The sequence below is a fragment of the Lathyrus oleraceus genome, chromosome 2 (genome assembly GCF_024323335.1).
Source record: "Lathyrus oleraceus cultivar Zhongwan6 chromosome 2, CAAS_Psat_ZW6_1.0, whole genome shotgun sequence".
In the NCBI taxonomy this organism is placed as follows: Eukaryota; Viridiplantae; Streptophyta; class Magnoliopsida; order Fabales; family Fabaceae; genus Lathyrus; species Lathyrus oleraceus.
In genome coordinates this window covers 309,412,436-309,418,686 of record NC_066580.1, presented here as the reverse complement: position 1 = coordinate 309,418,686, position 6,251 = coordinate 309,412,436, and the positions used below count along the sequence as shown (strand labels likewise).

Genomic DNA, 6,251 nt, shown 5'->3' with positions numbered 1-6,251 from the left:
ATTTTGATATTTTTTTTTAAAAATTGATTACTTTAGAATTTAATTTCAAAAAACTGATTATTTTAAAAGAAAATCGCAAAAGCTAAAATAAATAAGTTAGCTCGATTAAACTCAAGTGTTAGACGATATAGTAGGTCTTTTTGTCTTATCTTATTTGGTTTTATAATTGTACCCTAAAGCACTTGTTTAACTTTTACTATACTAGGGGATGAGTGGCCCTGCCAATCCTTAACCTCCATAATTTAATCAATAATGTCTTAATTAGAATCAATATTATATGTAAACGTGTCTTCAAATTTTGAATATGTGGTATAGCTAATATTTGGAAGTTGAAAACAAAGTAAAGTTTTGAAATCTCTTTTATGTTTCTAATATGGTGTCGTCCCTAGCTATTTTCACAAACAATAATATGAATCAGGACCAGTTAAATATATATAGCTACGGACAAGTGTATTAGATAATATTGTAGATAGTTTGGCAAGCCATGCATATATTGTTTTGGATTTTGGAACTAGGTCTGCGGGGAGAAACTATTTCAACCACAAAAATGTTTGTTAACTTCTTTACTTTGCTCCAATTTTCATCGAAAAAATCCTACCATATTTAATCAATATCCAAAGGAATCCTAAGTTTTTTCTAACAATTGATATCACTTACTTTGATTTAGTGGAGTGTAAAATTCTTAATATTCTTTGTGGTCGTTTCGTCATTTGATCTTTCACGTCATAAAAGAGTTTTGATAGTGTAAAAAAAAAATCAATTTTGAATTGTAAAAGATACAAGTTAATGATGTGTTATACAATTAAAATTACCAACAAGATACTGAAAGAAAGCGTTTTAGGCATGAATAGTGAAAAATGGGAGGGAATATATTTGAGTTTCAAGTATCATTCACATGTCTTTTCTAAAAATATTCTTGTAAATCTTCGTTAGCTAATTTTTTTTTGGAAGAAATATGAAATGCTATATTGAGCAAAATATATCTTAAATGAGTTATAATTGAAGAAGTTATTTCATAGCTAATGCATGGATGAAAACAAATAGTATTCCCAATCATTCACTTTATTTTATATTCCTATTATGCTTATATTTTGATATGTAATTTTTTTTTTAGTTTTGAAGAAGTTTTCAGTAAATCATTTCTAAAGAAAAGAAATTGAGAAGTAAGAATAAACACCTCACCAGAGTAATTCAGAAGTTAAAAGATGATGAGATGTTGAAAGTGTGAAAATTTTGAGCATGTAATTAATGTTGGGTCATTTTGGGGTCAACACAAGAGAATATTTTTTATTTTGGGATTTTTTTCTTTTGAGTAACACATCTTTGTGAGAGACACACCACAAGTGAGTCGGTTCCTTCAGTCAAACCAGACTCTGATACCACTGTTGGGTTACTAGAGATATAATAACATGTGTAAATAAGTAGCTTAGTAAGCAAATAATATAGTGAGGTAGATAAGAGAGTTAGTTAAGAATCCTAACTATCTCGAACAAACTCTTGTAACAAACCATTGCATGGTAGCTTCCTATATATTCTCCATGCAAGTTCTACAATGTATGAAAGAAGAAAGATGAACAATGTTCAACTTCAACTCTAATATGGTATCAATCGCATATGAGACCTATCTTCCGCTCCATTCAATCTTACTTCTTCTTCTTCCTTGATCCATTTAACTGTAGCAATTCATCTACATCATACGAGTGTGTCTAGTATACCTATGGTTGTACTCAAGCTTCCGAGAAGCTGTTCCATTATTGCAAAGTCAATATTTAAATCAAGCTTTCGAGAAGCTCTCATGGTGGATCAAGAAATAAATATGGAAGATGCAAATAATATGGTGAGATCTTCACAAGTTGCGACATTAACAATGGTGCATTCAAGACCGGGAAATACGTTTGCACTGAAATTTTGAATCGAACTTCAAGAAAACAACCTTCTCTTGTGGAATCAACTGGTAGAAGGTGTGATATTATCACATAAACTACATAAGGTGGCCATGAATCCACAAATTCCAGTCATTAAAAATGGATCGTGATCACTTATCTAACATAGAATATGAAATATGGATAGTTCAGAATCAAACACTTTTCACGGGTATTCTATCAATAATCTTCGAGGCTGTTATACTTAGAGTTCTCTCATGCAAGCATGCGTATGATATATGAGACAAAATGCACAACCATTTTCGAGCTCAGATGAAAGCCAGAGTTCATCAGTTGCGTGCTAAAGTAATAGTGGTCAAGAAAGGTAAAAAAAACTATATCTGAATACGTGCTTCGAATTAGAGCTATTGCAGATTCATTATTTGCAATTCAGGATCTAATTTATGAAAGAGATCAAGTGGATGCAATTCTTCAAGGATTACCTGAAGAATACAATCCCTTTATCATGATGACTTATGGAAAACCTAAGCCAACAAGAGTCTTTGAGATTGAGGCTTTAATCTATGTGAAAGAGGCACAAATGGACAAGTACTAGCAAGAACTTACAACTCAAAGTGCTACAATTAGCATTGTTAAAGCCATGAACAATAATTTTACTGCCAAATATGGAAATGGTCATGGAAATATGTAGCATCAAAGAGGTCGTGGTCAGGGCTTCAGAGACAGAGGTCGTGGATGACATAGATTCAATGAGTACTTTTGATAACGAGCAATCGTATCATATTTTTAGGCTTATTTAACATGTCTTACGTTTATGTTTTTACTCATTTTATTGTATTTTACTTTCATTTTATTTGTTTTGTAGTTGATGTCCGATTTCATTGGAGTTTTGGAAGCATCGCGGAAAAGGAGCGAAATAGGAGCTAAAAAGGAGCAAAAGACTCATTTTTGATCATTATGTGCAGATGGTATTCGCCACCTGGTAGATGGTGTTCTCCATCCCCAGTGCCCGCCACATCATTAAAATATTGAAGGAATGGGGTTCACCATTCCCCTAATGGCGTTCGCCATTATCATGCAGTAACAGAACTTCGCTAGTGGGCAGTTCTGGACCGTTTTTCCTCACCTATTTTCCCTCCACTCTCCTTGCACGATCAAAGGAAGTTATGAGGATTCAGAACCTCTATAAATAGGACTGTGGGAGGTTTTTGGAAGCATCCAAGTTGTGTGGAAGCTCTGCCGAATCGCGTTTTAGAATTAAGCATAAATTACCTGTAAAAGTGATAATAACTCACATTGAGGGATTGCCACACTTGTTTTATTTTATTCTTTATTGTACTCTTGGATCAAGAACAAGCCTGCCGTTATTTTCAAGTTAAAGTTAATTCGAGTTTTATTTTACGCAATTTCAGGTTCTTTTTACCGTTTTTGATATTTGTATGTTTTACCGTTTTAATTACTTGCATGCCATGCTGCTCTTAGTTTCGAATGCCTTGATTATGTTGTATTCAAGTAATATCATGCCTTTCTAAATTATTTTGAGTCTGGCGTATGAGGACCGTCGTTACCGACGAGACTCAGTAGAAATATTAGGCGTGAATGTATGATTTAACTATGTTATGAATTTAGTTTTCAAATGTATGTTTTACTGTTTTGGCACGAGAGTGTGAGACAAATTAAGGTTCAATCTGATAGTGCGAGAGTCTGAGGAAGGAACCGGATAGTGAAAACTAGACATTGATCCTAAAAACAGCGAGAGCGCTTTAGGCATCGTTTAGGATCAAATTTACTTTCAAAATACGCTTTCTAATTAGAACGGGCGAGCGAGAGCAAAATCCTGTGGTTAGGAGGTGTGATCTTTGTCAATAGTGCGAGAGTGTGAGACGGGACCTTTATGTCGGTATTTTCTAAATAACGCAATAGAATCAAATTAGCTCTCAAATTCTACCTAAGCCCGAAGGAACGTGGAATCCATATTCCAAAATCATTTGTTATCATAACTTTTAAACCGTTAGAAATTAGTATTTTCATCTCCATTCATTATCTTATAACCTTTAGCCTTAGCTTCATACTGCAACAATAGATAACATTAGCTTGAACATTAGTCTTTATGGGTTTGATAATCTTTTAAAACTATACGATAGGCTGTGCACCTGCAGTCATCATCCGACAGACACGCCCGTCGCGATCAAGTTTTTGGCGCCGTTGCCGAGGACAAATTTAATCAATATTGTGATTCCTTTGTTGCGCAATATAGACTAAGGCAACAAACTTTCTTTCTTTTTCTTTGTCGATTGTATTCTAGACATTCACTCTCAGAGCAATGAGTTAGAGCAACCAATTGTCTATATCGAGCGTTATCTTAGTCTAAAATGCCGAATCAATAATTTTCGTATTAAATACGATTTCCTAGACCCTAACATCCCAATTTCAGAACCAGAACCGATTATGGAAGAAAGACCACAAAACCGTCCATTGAAGTATTACGCTGTTCCATCGCAAGCAGAACCACATAACGACATTGCTGCCCCTGCCATCAATCGAAACAATTTCGAGTTGAAACCTTCGTTATTATCAGCCGTTCAATAAAACCAATTTTCAGGTAGTCCTACAGACAATCCTAACTTACATCTGTTAGTGTTTGTGTAGTACACAGACACTGTGAAAGAAAATGGTGTCAACCAAGAAGTGATTAAACTACGTTTTTTCCCTATTTCCTTAAGAGATAGAGCTAGAGCTTGGCTCCAATCTATACCTTCAAACTCAGTAACCACATGGGACGAGTTGAAGAAAGTCTTCTTAGCCCGATATTTTCCACCAAGCAAAATAACTATGCTAAGAGCTCAAATCAACAGATTTAAGCAAAAAGATAATGAATCTCTTTTCGATGCTTGGGAAAGATACAAGGACATGATGCGACTTTGTCCATACCATGACTTGAAGAATGGATGATTATCCATACTTTCTATAGTGGTTTGTTGTATAAAACTAAGATGAATTTAAGCACTGCTGCTGGCGGAGCTCTAATGGATAAACCTTATGACGAAGCTTATGAACGCATAGAGAGCATGACCCAAAATCATTTCCAATGGGGAGGAGAACGTGCTGCTGTAGAAAAATCAACTCCGAAAAGCGGAATGTATGAAGTTAATGGCATAGACCGCGTCAATGCTAAGTTGGGTGCACTTACTCAGAAGATTGAAAGCTTGGCCATAACACCAGCAGCTACCGTAGATGCTATAACACCAAACTATGAATTATGTGGAACCTCTAGGCACACTAATGTTGATTGTCAGTTATTGGCTGGTGTTGTCACCGACCAAGTAAACTATGCTCAAGGAAACGCATATTCAAACACTTACAATCCTGGTTGGAGGAACCATCCGAACTTTTCCTATAAAAGTAACAATGCTTTGTTTCCACCAAACCCAACACCTGCTATTCCACCTGGCTATCAGAAAGGAGCCCATGTTGCTCCACAAGCACCTAGAAAGTCAAATTTGGAGATCATGATGGAAAACTTCATAAATTCCCAAGCTCAACAAAATAAAGAATTTGCAAATCAAAATGCTCATACGAGTGAATTGATGAAACAATTGTCAAATAAGTTTGACGCTATGGCTACCCATAACAAAATGTTAGAAACCCAGATCTCCCAAGTAGCCCAATAACAAGCCGCAATAGCATCCCCAGCTGGAGCATTTCCTAGTTAACCTCAACCAAACCCAAAAGGCCAAGCTAACGCTATCACACTTCAGAGTGGAACAGAATCAGATGAACCAATTGACCCTATAATCCAAAACCCGACCATGTATCAAAATTCTGGTAAGGGATCCGAAAAGGTAAATGAACAAACCAAATATGGAAAGAAAGACAAAAGTGGAGAGGCAAAAGATAAAGAACCATCTTAGGTGCCACCGCCACTATACAAACCACTTGTACCTTATCCCCAAAGACTTGTTATGTCTAAAAATGAAGGATAACTCAAGAAATTCGTAGAACTTCTGAAGCAACTTAACATAACCATACCATTCACAGAAGAAATTACGCAAATTCCTTTATATGATAAATTCCTTAAAGAGATTCCATCCAACAAGAAAAAACACAAGGATGATGAAACTGTTATGCTTACTGCAGATTGCAGCGCTATTATTCAAAACAACATGCCTCATAAACTGAAAGACCCTGGTAGTTTTTCCATACCATGTGTAATCGGAAAGTCTATCATAGACAAAGCTCTATGTGATTTATGAGCCAATGTTAGTTTAATGCTCTTGTCCACATGCGAAAAACTCAATCTAGGAGAATTAAGACCAACAAAGATGTCTTTACAACTGGCTGACCGTTTCGTTAAATTTCCCGTAGGTA

General features: G+C 35.5%; 1 non-coding gene across 1 annotated transcript; it reads right to left on the bottom strand.

The window, feature by feature from the left end:
* Positions 1-4,715: 4,715 nt before the first annotated feature.
* LOC127124407 (small nucleolar RNA R71) lies at positions 4,716-4,822 on the bottom strand. Its single transcript, XR_007803905.1, has one exon. It is a non-coding gene; the product is annotated as a small nucleolar RNA R71 (small nucleolar RNA).
* Positions 4,823-6,251: the final 1,429 nt, after the last annotated feature.